General features: G+C 43.0%; 1 pseudogene; it reads left to right on the plus strand.

The window, feature by feature from the left end:
• Positions 1–11,983: 11,983 nt before the first annotated feature.
• LOC145519888 (large ribosomal subunit protein uL18 pseudogene) lies at positions 11,984–12,861 on the plus strand (annotated as a pseudogene).
• The last annotated feature ends 1,126 nt before the right edge of the window (positions 12,862–13,987 follow it).

The raw sequence follows: 13,987 nt of genomic DNA on the forward strand, positions 1-13,987 counted from the left end.
CTGCCATGGAGACGATACCAAATATTATCTCCATAGCAAAGAAACATTTCAAAATGCTCACACCCCTGTTAATAAAAGAATAAAGATTCAATCAGAGAAATGTCACTTTGCCTCTCTGTTACACATATTTAAAAATTTTTAATAACACTCAGTCCTGGCAAAGGTATGATAAAATGGGCACAATCAAATGCAATAAAACGGCATGTGAATTTGTCTGTCCTTTTTGGAAAGCAATATAGCAATATGCATCAAGAGCCTTAAAAGTGTTTTTACCCTTAAAGGCACTTCTCAGAATCAATTCTCAGGAAGTAATCAGAGATTCTGATGAGGTTCATTATCTTTTCTGCGTTGCAATACTGTCTGCTTCATCACAGGGACAGACGTGCAGTGGCTCCTAAACAAATGTTGCTGACTATCTGGATGGCAACTGACTTCCATAAAGCATCTGCTTCCAGCCAGGCACCTCGTAGGAAGAGAAGCCTCTTCTGCTTAGGTCTGTTTGGTCAGGATGCTGCCTTCTGTGTCACAGTGTTAAGGACTGTCTATACTCCCTGCGAACAACTGCAGTGGTGGTTACATTCCTAATGAGTTAGCAAGTGGCGCCCCTGGCTGTGCCCATAGAGACAGCAGGGGTCCTCATCGAGACTGACAGCTTTATGAGAGACAAATCTAGACCAGATGGGAGCAATCAAAGAGACAAGAGAGTCGGTTCAGCAGATACTGGGGGCTGCTAGGAAAGCTAAGGAACTGGGCCTGAAGGAACACTTTAAGAGGAAGAAAGATCCAGGTACAGGACACATGGTCAAGGTCTTGTTTCCAGACCCCACCACTGAGCCCATGTCCTAAGGAAAATTATTCTCTCTAATCTCAGCTAACAGTTTAATCTCAGCTCCATTAATCCCCTTGCTCTGTGTATTCATCTAGTCACTGCTGTTCCACTTATCTATTCTGACTGATTGACTGTCTGTTTATACAACAGCCTCGGTCCTGGCCACAGTGCTCCAGGCACCAGCTCCGTCCTGCCACCTGGGCTCTTCCTCCCTCCCAAGGCTCCTCCCACCCCCTATACACCATTTACCCCATACTTCCTCAGAGCTTATAACAAGCACTGTATAAGCTTGGCAATGGGACCAAGTTATTAGGGAAGTAAGGAATATTTCCATAATAACATCTCTTCAACTGGAGAACATTAATTCTGTACAGTGACTCTAACAACAGTGACCACTTCTAATATTTATTTAGTAAGCACTCTCTGTGTACTAGGCTCTGTGCCAAGTGCTCTACACACATTATAAATTGTTACAATTTAACCCATCAGTCAGTCAGTTCAGGGGTTTAGTCATGTCTGACTCTTTGCCACCCCATGGACTGCAGCACACCAGGCCTCCCTGTCCATCACCAACTCCCGGAGTTTATTCAAACTCATGTCCATTGAGTCGGCGATGCCAGCCAACCATCTCATCCTCTGTCGTCCCCTTCTCCTCCTGCCCTCAATCTTTCCCAGCATCAGGGTCTTTTCAAATGAGTCAACACTTCGCACGAGGTGGCCAAAGTATTGGAGTTTCAGCTTCAACATCAGTCCTTCCAATGAACACCCAGGACTGATCTCCTTTAGGATGGACTGGTTGGATCTCCTTGCAGTCCACGGGACTCTCAAGAGTCTTCTCCAACACCACAGTTCAAAAGCATCAATTCTTCAGTGTTCAGCTTTCTTTAGAGTTCAACTCTCACATGTATACATGACTACTGGAAAAACCATAGATTTGACTAGATGGACCTTTGTTGGCAAAGAAATGTCTCTGTTTTTTAATATGCCGTCTAGGTTAGTCACAACTTTTCTTCCAAGGAGCAAGCGTCTTTTAATTTCATGGCTGCAGTCACCATCTTCAGTGATTTTGGAGCCCAAAAACATAGTCTGTCACTGTTTCCAATGTTTTCCCATCTATTTGGCCATGAAGTGATGGGACCAAATGCCATGATCTTAGTTTTCTGAATGTTGAGTTTTAAGCAACTTTTTCACTCTCCTCTTTCACTTTCATCAAGAGGCTCTTTAGTTCTTCTTCGCTTTCTGCCAGCAGGGTGGTGTCATCTGCATATCTGACATTATTGGTATTTCTCTCAGTAATCTTATCCCAGCTTGTGCTTCCTCCAGCCCAGCGTTTCTCATGATGTACTCTGCATATAAGTTAAACAAGCAGGGTGACAATATACAGCCTTGATGTACTCCTTTCTCAATTTGGAACCAGTCTGTTGTTCTATGTCCAGTTCTAACTGTTGCTTCCTGACCTGCATACAGATTTCTCAGGAGGCAGGTCAGGTGGTGTGGTATTCCCATCTCTTGAAGAATTTTCCACAGTTTGTGGTGATTCACAAAGTCAAAGGCTTTAGCTTAGTCAATAAAGCAAAAATATATGTTTCTCTGGAACTCTCTTGCTTTTTCGATGATCCAACAGATGTTGGCAATTTGATCTCTGGTTCCTCTGCCTTCTCTAAATCCAGCTTGAATATCTGGAAGTTCATGGTTCACACAATGTTGAAGCCTGCCTTGGAGAATTTTGAGCATTACTTTACTAGCGTGTGAGATGAGTGCAATTGTGCAGGTAGTTTGAGCATTCTTTGGCATTGTCTTTCTGTGGGACTGGAATGAAAACTGACCTTTTCCAGTCCTGTGGCCACTGCTGAGTTTTTCAAATTTGCTGACATATTGAGTGCAGCACTTTCACAGCATCATCTTTTAGGATTTGAAATAGCTCAACTGGAATTCCATCACTTCCACTAACTTTGTTCGTAATGATGCTTCCTAAGGCCCACTTGACTTCACATTCCAGGATGTCTGGCTCTAGATGAGTGATCACACCATCATGATTATCTGGGTCGTGAAGATCTTTTTTGTATAGTTTTTCTGTGTATTCTTGCCACCTCTTCTTAATGTCTTCTGCTTCTGTTAGGTCCCTACCATTTCTGTCCTTTATTGATACCATCTGCAGCCATGAAATTAAAAGATGCTTACTCCTTGGAAGGAAAGCTATGACCAACCTAGACAGCATATTAGAAAGCAGAGACATTACTTTGCCAACAAAGGTCCATCTAGTCAAGGCTATGGTTTTTCCAGTGGTCATGTATGGATGTGATAGTTGGACTGTAAAGAAAGCTGAGCGCTGAAGAATTGATGCTTTTGAACTGTGGTGTTGGAGAAGACTCTTGAGAGTCCCTTGGATTGCAAGGAGATCCAACCAGTCCAACCTAAAGGATATCAGTCCTGGGTGTTCACTGGAAGGACTGATGTTGAAGCTGAAACTCCAATACTTTGGCTACCTGATGTGAAGAGCTGACTCATTTGAAAAGACCCTGATGCTGGGAAAGATTGAGGGCAGGAGAAGAAGGGGACGACAGAGGATGAGATGGCTGGATGGCATTACTGACTTGATGGACATGGGTTTGGGTGGACTCAGGGAGTTGGTGATGGACAGGGAGGCCTGGCATGCTGTGGTTCATGGGGTCACAAAGAGTCGGACACGACTGAGTGACTGAATTGATTGACTGATTGCATGAAATGTTCCCTTGGTATCTCTAATTTTCTTGAAGAGATCTCTAGTCTTTCCCATTCTATTATTTTCCTCTATTTCTTTGCACTGATAGCTGAGGAGGGTTTCTTGTCTCTCCTTGCTATTCTTTGGAACTCTGCATTCAATTGGGTATATCTTTCCTTTTCTCCTTTGCTTTTAGCTTCTCTTCTTTTCATAGCTATTTGCAAGGCCTCCTCAGACAGCCATTTGGGTTTTTGCATTTCTTTTTCTTGGGGATGGTCTTGATCTCTGTCTCCTGAACAATGTCACGAACCTCCGTCCATAGTTATTCAGGCACTCTGTCTGTCAGATCTAATCCCTTGAATCTATTTCTCACTCCCACTGTATAATCATAAGGGATTTGATTTAGGTCATACCTGAATGGTCTAGTGGTTTTCCCCACTTTCTTAAATTTAACTCTGAATTTGGCAATAAGGAGTTCATGATCTGAGCCACAGTCAGCTCCCGGTCTTGTTTTTGCTGACTGTATAGAGCTTCTCCATCTTTGGCTGCAAAGAATATAATCAATCTGATTTCAGTATTGACCATCTGGTGATGTCCATGTGTAGAGTCTTCTCTTGTGTTGTTGGAAGAGGGTGTTTGCCATGACCAGTGCATTCTCTTGGCAAAACTCTACTAGCCTTTGCCCTGCTTCATTCTGTACTCCAAGGCCAAATTTGCCTGTTACTCCAGGTGTTTCTTGACTTCCTACTTTTGCATTCCAGTCCCCTATAATGAAAAGGACACCTTTTCTGCGTGTTAGTTCTAGAAGGTCTTGTAGGTCTTCATAGAACCATTCAACTTCAGTTTCTTCAGCATTACTGGTCGGGGCATAGACTTGGATTACCGTGATATTGAATGCTTTGCCTTGGAAAAGAACAGAGATCATCCGTCATTTTTGGGATTGCATCCAAGTACTGCATTTAGGACTCTTGTTGACTATGATGGCTACTCCATTTCTTCTAAGAGATTCTTGCCCACAGTAGTAGATATAATGGTCTTCTGAGTTAAATTCACCCATTCCAGTCCATTTTAGTTTGCTGATTCTTAGAATGTCGATGTTCATTCTTGCCATCTCCTGTTTGACCACTTCCAATTTGCCTTGATTCATGGACCTAACATTCCAAGTTCCTATCCAATATTGCTCTTTACAGTATCGGACTTTGCTTCTATCACCAGTCTCATCCACAAGTGTGTGTTGTTTTTGCTTTGGCTCCATCTCTTCATTCTTTGTGGAGTTACTTCTCCACTGATCTCCAGTAGCATATTGGGCACCTACCAACCTGGGGAGTTCATATTTCAATGCCCTCCTATCTTTTTGCTTTTTCATACTGTTCATGGGGTTCTCAAGACAAGAATACTGAAGTGGTTTGCCATTCACTTATCCAGTGCACCACATTTTGTCAGAACTCTCCACCATGACCCATCTATCTTGGGAGGCCCTACATCATGGCTCATAGTTTCATTGAGTTAGACAAGGCTGTGGTCCATGTGATCAGTTTGGTTAGTTTTCTGTGATTGTGGTTTTCAGTCTGTCTGCCCTCTGATGGAGAAGGATAAGAGGCTTATGGAAGCTTCCTGATACAGACTGACTGAGGGGAAAACTGGGTCTTGTTCTGATGAGCAGGGCCATGCTCAGTAAATCTTTAATCCAATTTTCTGTTGATGGGTGGAACTATGTTCCCTCCCTGTTATTTACCTAGGGCCAAACTATGGGGGAGGTAATGAAGATAATGGTGACCTCCTTCAAAAGGTCCCATGGCTGTACTGCTACACTCACTGCCCCCAACCCTGCAACAGGCCACTACCAACAAACACATGCCTCCACTGGAGACTCCTGGACACTCAACGGGCAAGTTTGGGTCAGTCTCTTGTGGGGTCACTGCTCCTTTCTCCTGAGTCCTAGTACACACAAAGTTCTGTTTGTGCCCTCCAAGAGTCTATTTCCTAGTCCTGTGTAAGTTCTGGCAGCTCTATGGTGGGGTTAAGGGTGACCTCCTCCAAGAGGACTTATGCCTGCCCAAGTCTGCTGCACCCAGAGCCCCTGCCCCTGCAGCAGGCCACTGCTTACCCGTACCTCCACAGGAAATGCTCAAACACAGTTCTGTCTCAGTCTCTGTGGGGTCTCTGGGTCCTGGTGCACACAAGGCTTGTTTGAGCCCTCTGAGCATCTCTGGGGGGAATGAGGATTGATTCTAAATGCGTATTTGTCCCTCATAACGTCTTGCTGTGGCTTCTCTGACCTTGGACGTGGGGTATCCCCTCAAAGTCACTCCAGCGCTGCACAGCCACTGCTCCAGTACCATGCAGCTGGATTTAACTCATAGAGCAACCCTATGAGGTGGATACTTATATTATCATTATTAACATCCCAATTTTACATATGAGGAATTGAAATCTCAGAAAGGAATTTTCCCAGGATAAAAGGGCTAATAAGCAACACTGACAGAGGTCAGATTCTACTAGGCATGGGGGCTATAGGGTGAGTGAGAGAGATCCAGTTCCTCCCCTCAAGAAACCTATTGTCCAATAGATTATGTAAACCTCAGTAGCTGCTCTAATTGACCAGAGAGCAGGGATTCAAAATCATATACCAAAGCCCAAGCATATAATCACAATACTTTCTCCTTCTCTCTTACAGGAAATAGTCCCTCTGCGAGAAACAAATCCTGGAAATTCTCAGGCTAAAGTGAGCCACATACCTGTATGACCGGGAGTTGATGATGAGTAGATGTTGTGTATGAGAGTACAGAACACACAGTGTGTGTTGTAAGGCTTTACTTGAATGTTACCTTCTCAAAGAGGCCACTCTAACCATGTGCCTCTTATCAGCACTGTCAACCCATCTTTCCCTACTTACTTTTTCCATCCTACTTATCAACTTCTTTTGTAATATATGATTTATTACTCCTATTGTTTAGTATGAGCTTCCTCACACTTTATTATAAGCCCCCCAAGGACAGAGAATCCTACCTGTTTTGTTCACTGAAGTATTCTGGGTGCCTAGACACAGCATGGTACACAAAAAATGCACCCAGTAATTATTTTTGTGTGAATCAATAAAGGTGAAAATTATGTACAGATTTAGAGGCAGATGGTACTAATTAAGCAGAAGCCAAGACAGAGCAAGAAGCATTGAGCTGGGAACTGAGTTCCCAATCAGTAGGATGAGAGTTAACCTCCCAGCAGTCAAGAGAGGTGTGCTGTGAGAATTGGAAGTGAGTGGTCAAAGCACATCACAGCCTGGAAACCAGAAGACCCGCAGGAGGTAGAGTGGCTGTGTGTCTCTGAGCTCAGAAACCTGACAGCCAGGAAGTTGGGTGGATCAGGAAGAGTGTGGCCATCTGTGTTCTGCAAGAAACAGGGAGTCAGGAGGTCAATGAGCACTCAGGGCCTGGGGATCAAAGCAGGCAAAGGCCAAAATCCAGGAAGTCTGGGAAGGCAAGATAATGGTACCCATCCACCAAAACACAGAGAAGAGCCTAATCCTAAAGGCAGAGATTGTGAGAGCTAACGTTTCTTTCAATTACTCTCCAAGGAGGCATATGGTTCTTAGGACTGCAGAGGTGAGCAGGGCAGGGAGTATGGTTTAATGGCATCTCTCTTCCCAGCTTCAAGTTTAGTGGCTTCATTTTATAGCATGAAATTGGCCATGGTGGAAGTATTGACACCATGGAAATTGTCAAATACTATAAATCAGGGATTTATGTTTGCTTGTTTTTTGGGTAGCTGGTTGTTAAATATTTACCAGCACACTGCTAGTATGGAACTGAGGCTGCAGGGAGGCTCAGTTCTCAACTAGAAGACAGCAGTGGAATTGCAGGTAGGTACTTAGGCTACGGCAGACTCCATGGAAAGCACCTGTACCCTTTGACAACTGCAGACAGAGCAAGGAGTCAGCTTAATAGAACGCTTCCCTGGGGTTCTCCTATTCACTGTAGAACTTACCCAGAAATTCTGTCTCTTAAATTTGCAAGCCAGAGGCTTGTTTGAACTCATTTATTGTTTATTCATTTTATTCAACAAGTACTAATCAAAGGCCCATCATGTACCCGGGTAGCATTAGACCATCAGGGTAATGAGATAGATTGTTCCTGCCCTCATGGGACTTATTGATGATCAAATGTGGCTTGTAAACTCATTTAATACAGCCTTCAAGTCAGGGGTGGTTTTTGCAGTTTTAAAGGGTTGTAAAGAAGAAGGAAGAGGAAGAGGAGACAAGACACAGACCCTCTGTGGTCTGCAAAGCCTATAATATTTACAAAGCTGGAGGCATAACCCTCCTGACAATACTACGAAGCTAATCAAAACATTGTGGTATTGGCACAAAAACAGGCATATGGATCAATGGAACAGAATAAAGAGCCCAGAAATAAACCCACCCACCTATGGTCAATTAATCTTTAACAAAGGAGGCAAGAATACAAAATGGAGAAAAGACAGTCTCTTCAGCAAGTGGTGTTGGAAAAGCTGGACAGTTTCACTTAAACCGTTGAAGTTAGAACACACCCTCACACAATACACAAAAATAAACTCAAAATACCTTAAACACTTAAATATAAGACATGATACCATAAAACTCCTAGAAAAGAACATAAGTGAAACACTCTCTGGCATGAACCATATTTATGCTTTCTTAGGTCAGTCTCCCAAAATAATAGAAATAAAAGCAAAAATAAACAAATGGGATCTTATAAACTTTTTCACAGCAAAGAAACCCATAAACAAAATGAAAAGACAACCTAAAGACTGAAGAATTTATTTGCAAACAATGCAAGCAAAAAGGGCTTAATTTCTAAAACATACAAACTGCTAATACAACTCAATACCAAAAAAACAAACAACGCAATCAAAAACTGTGCAAAAGACCTACACAGACAATTCTCCGAAGAAGACATAGAGATAGCCAACAGGCACATAAAAAGACACTCATCATTGCTAATTATTAGAGAAATGCACATCAAAACTGCAATGAGGCATCACCTCACACCAGTCAGAATGATGACCATAATAAATGCTAGAGAGGGTATAGAGAAAAGGAAACCCTCCCACACTGTTGGTAGGAATGTAAATTCATGCAGCTGCTATGGAAAACAGTATGGAGGTTGCTTTAAAATTTTAGAATTACCATATGCCCTAGCAATTCCACTCCTGGGCACATATCCAGAGAAAACTCTAATTTCCTAATTCGAAAAGATACATGTATCCCGACATTCACTACAGCACTACAGCCGAGACCTAAATGTCCATCAACAATGAATGGATAAAGAAGATGTGATATACACACACATAAACATATTAATAAATGGAATTAGAGATTATCATACTAAGTGAATTGTCAGACAAAGAAAGACAAATATCAACTGATATCACTTATATATGGAATCTTAAAAAAAGGGATACTTACTTACAAATCAGAAACAGACTCACAGACAAATTTATGGTTACCAAAGGGGAAAGGGAGGAAGGGATAAATTAGGAGACTGAAATTAACAGATACACACCACTATACATAAAATAGATAAACAACAAGCATAGCACAGAAAACGATATTCAATATCTTATAACAAATTATAATGGAAAAGAATATGAAAAATACATATATACATACACATAAATGTTTCTGAATCACTTGCTGTATACCAGAAATGATTAATAACACAACACCGTAAATCAACTGTACTTCCATTAAAAAAAAAAAATTTACTCTCCACCCCATTACAAAAAAACCTTGTCAAATTTTGGTCTAGCAGCAGAGATAAACCTTACTTTTTCACAGCCCCCACAATCAGCCATTAAAAGACCAAGGTCTGAATTAGGACTTGACCTGAGGAAAGAACCATGAGTAGAGGAGGAGATGCTACTTAAAAGGAATGAATCTAGATATCTCCTGGGCTACAGCTCAGTGTTAGCTAGTTAGAAATCGGTGAATATTTGTAAATATTCAGCTAAGTGGACCAGAGAATGAGACTGAGGCACACAAGTTGAGTGCAAGAAGAAGGTAGGTAAGCCCAATAAGTCAAGAGGGAACAAAGTCAGATGACCTTTACTTGGTTGAGCAGTGAAAGTAGAGAACAGAAACAACAGCTAACACTTCTAGAATGCCTGCTGTGTACCAAATCCTATTCCAAGTACATTGTTCATAGTAACACATTTAATATTCCCAACAGCCCTGTGAGGTTGGTCCTATTCTTACTATTCTCACTAGACAGAGGAAGAAACTGAGGTACAGACAGGCAAAGTAACTTGCGAACAGTTGCACAGCTTATAAGTAATAAAACCAGGACTTAAAACCAGAAAATCCTATTTAGGATCTATGTTCTTAACCACTACCCTGTACTCTCTCTCAGATAGACTGGTAGGTAAAGCAAAGAGAGTAGGTAGAAAAGGAGAAGAGGAAAGAGTGTGGTGATTAGTTGCATCTGAACCCAAGGACAGACAGACAGGGAAAAGCACTCAGGGTCATTTTTTCAGAGGAAAAGTCCAGGCCACACTCAGAGGTGGCAGTGAGCATTTTCCCATCACTTCACAGTCATGGTTAATGCCGCTCTGTGACAGAGGCCGAGGGTACAGAGATGTGTCTGACTCGGGCTAGAGGGGACGCAGTCATGAGTTAACAGGCAATGCTAATACAGTCTGGATTAAGTCCTTTACAGCACTGTGGAGGCCCAGCAAAGAAAGAAACTCCAGCCAATATATTTGGAAGCTGTACTAGTAAGCAAGCTAAGAGCCAGGTGCCAGGATGTGGGATGTGGAGCTTGGGCTGCCTTGGGTCACCCGGATAAACCACCTCCCTAATATGTCACAAAAAGACAAGGTTCAAAGGAGCACTGCAGAGTCCAACAAATATCCACGTGCCAGACAAGTGAAGCAAAGGCATAAATTCTGAAAAAAGTAGTGGGTCAAACACCCAGCAGCTGTAAGAAATAGGGGTATGGTGGCAGGTAGGCAGCTGGAGAGCCCAGATCAACCAGCAGAAGCCAGAACAGAGCAAGCAGAGATGGACCAAGGGGACCTAGACATGTCAGGGTCTTCATGCCATGCCACCTTCCCTACCTCACAGCTTTGTCCCTCATTTTATTTCCTAACAGCTGACATGCTACCAGCCTTAAGAATCAGGAAGTTGCTGACTTTGGTGCCCCCTAGTGCTGGGGAAGAATGGTCCAGAGTTAAGCATTTAATGCTAATACTTCTCCTATACTCTCTGCCACCATCCAGCTGACCTTCCCAGGATGAGCTAATAGTCTTCCTCTAAAAGAAAGTGTCCAGCTCCTTTTCTCACTCACATTTCTCCCTGGAAACATTCCATCCAGAGCTAAAGGCTGCCAGTGACCTGATACTGTTGATGATTTCACAATCTCCCTCTGGGAAATGAAGTGACTTAGCAGTCATTAAGACCAAGATAACAGTGCAAGCTGTCAGTGGTTCCTTGCAGAGCAGAGAAATGTCAAGGCTGTTGGGTGTCTGAATGGAGCTGCAGGTCCCAGGGTTAATGTAACAGGAAAAAAAATGACAGTGTACGGAGTTGAAGGCTAGTCCAACAATTATCAAGCCCCCAGGGAGCAAGTCTCAATAAAGACTTGTTGACTCTGTTCTAACAATAGGAAGAGTGGTATGCTACACCATAGCTCTTCCTTCCTGATTTCCAGCATACTGATCCACATGCCTATACTGGACATTACCAGTGGACATAGTCACTGCTGTTCTTTTAATATATTAGACATCCATAGGCCATCCATGTTTGGCCCCTCCTCATAGGTAAAATTCACCCCACCCCTATCCACATGGAAAATTCCTACGAGGCCTTGTCTTCCCCAACACATTTGGTTAGTTAGGGATGAAACACTTGACCCCAGGAAAGCTAACCAGAGCCTTTTTTTGGGATTCTCTCAACTAGAATTAGAGAATCAGTCTATGCTTATCCACACTGCATGCCCCTCTACTTGCTCTAGTGTTTCTCAGCCACTCCAACTGAGGTCTACTTGGTCTGTTTCTCTGGATTCCAACTTACTGCATCATTCTTGGCTATTTTTTCCCTCTCAGTATGTCTTCAATGTATTCAGACCCTCCAACCAGCAAGATAAGTTAGCCACTGCCATTCAGCATCAAGGGCTGAGCCTAGAAAAGCGTAATGAATTGGTGAATGTTGAATAGTACAGCATAAACTAGACCTGCCACTGGAAGTCAGAAAAGGGAAAAATCAGTGTGGGGTCTTATAGGACAAATGGCTAGAATTTAGAGAGATAGAAAGGACATTCCAATCTGGAAAAAATAATGACAATGAAGCAGGAAAGAGCTTAGGTCCAGAGGCCTGCAGACAAGAAATGAACTTGACTGGAGTGAGTCTTATAAGAATGGGACCATAGAGCTCTGTGGCAAGCTGCAGAGTCGGGGTTCTGTTCCACAGTAGGGGGTTTGTTAAAGTTGTCCAGAACACGGCCGACTTCAAGAGATACCAAGTAAAATTCAGAAGACGGCAAGAGGGCAAAACTGACTACTATGCTCAGAAACGATTGGTAATCCAAGTTAAAAATAAGTACAGCACACCCAAATACAGAATGATCATTCATGTAACAAACAGAGATATCATTTGTCACGCTGCTTATGCCCGTATAGAAGGAGATATAACAGCTTGTGCAGTTGCTCACGAACTCCCAAAGTATGGTGTGAAGGTTGTCCTGACAAATTATGCTGCAGCACATCATACTGGCCTGCTGCTGGCCGGCACGTTTCTAAATAGGTTCAGTATGGACAAAATTTACAAAGGCCAAGTAGAAGTGACTGGAGATGAATACAATGTGAAAAGCGTTGATGGTCAACCTGGTGCCTTCAACCTGTTACTTCAATGCAGGACTTGCCAGGACTACTACTGAGAATAGTTTCTGGAGCCCTGAAGGGGACTGTCAATGAAGGTTTGTCTATCCCTCACAGTACCAAACAGTTCCCTAGTTATGATTGAGAAAGCAAAGAATTCAGTGCTGAGGTACACCAAAAGAACATCATGGGGCAGAATGCTGCAGATTACATGTGTCATCTGATTGAAGAAGATGAGGATGCTTACAAGAAACAATTCTCTCCATACATAAAGAACAACATAACTCCATACATGATGGAGAAGATGTATAAAAAAGCTCACGCTGCAATATGAGAGAATCCAATAGATGAGAAGAAGCCTAAGAAAGAAGTTAAAAAGAAGAGGTGGAATCAGCCCAAAATGCCACTTGCCCAGAAGAAAGATCAGGTAGCTCAGAAGGCAAGCTTCCTTAGAACTCAGGAATGGTCTGCTGGGAGTTAATAAAGTGAAAGTGAAAGTCGCTCAGTCATGTCCGACTCTTTGCAACCCCATGGACTGTATAGTCCATGGAATTCTCCAGGCCAGAATACTGCAATGGGTAGCCTTTCCCTTCTCCAGGGGATCTTCCCAACCCAGGGATCGAACCCAGGTCTCCCGCATTGCAGGCGAATTCTTTACCAGGTGAGCCACAAGAGAAGCCCAGGAATTAATAAACCAACCACAACCTTCTATCACGATTTTTCAGGTAAGTTCAGTTCAGTCGCTCAGTCGTGTCCAACTCTTTGCGACCCCATGAACTGCAGCACGCCAGGCCTCTCTGTCCATCACCAACTCCTGAAGTCTACCCAAACCCATGTCCATCGAGTCAGTGATGCCATCCAACCATCTCATCCTCTGTCGTCCCCTTCTCCTCCTGCCCTCAATCCTACCCAGCATTAGGGTCTTTTCCAATGAGTCAACTCTTCGCATGAGGTGGCCAAAGTATTGGAGTTTCAGCTTCAACATCAGTCCTTCCAATGAACACCCAGGATTGATCTCCTTTAGGATGGATTGATTGGATCTCCTTGCAGTCCAAGGGACTCTCAAGAGTCTTCTCCAACACCACAGTTCAAAAGCATCAATTCTTCAGCGCTCAGCTTTCTTCACCGTCCAACTCTCACATCCATACATGACCGCTGGAAAAACCATAGCCTTGACTAGATGGACTTTTGTTGGCAAAGTAATGTCTCTGCTTTTAAATATGCTATCTAGGTTGGCCATAACCTTCCTTTCAAGGAGTAAGCATCTTTTAATTTCATGGCTGCAATCACCATCAGCAGTGATTTTGGAGCCCAAAAAAATAAAGTCTGACACTGTTTCCACTGTTTCCCCATCTATTTCCCATGAAGTGATGGGACCAGATGCCATGATCTTAGTTTTCTGAACGTTGAGCTTTAAGCCAACTTTTTCACTCTCCTCTTTCACCTTCATTAAGAGGCTCTTTAGTTCTTCTTCACTTTCTGCCATAAGGGTGGTGTCATCTGCATATCTGAGGTTATTGATATTTCTCCCGGCAATCTTGATTCCAGCTTGTGTTTCTTCCAGCCCAGCGTTTCTCATGATGTACTCTGTAAATAAGCAGGGTGAC

This window comes from Giraffa tippelskirchi, chromosome 1 (assembly GCF_054371585.1).
Source record: "Giraffa tippelskirchi isolate mGirTip1 chromosome 1, T2T-mGirTip1v1.2.pri, whole genome shotgun sequence".
Taxonomy (NCBI): Eukaryota; Metazoa; Chordata; class Mammalia; order Artiodactyla; family Giraffidae; genus Giraffa; species Giraffa tippelskirchi.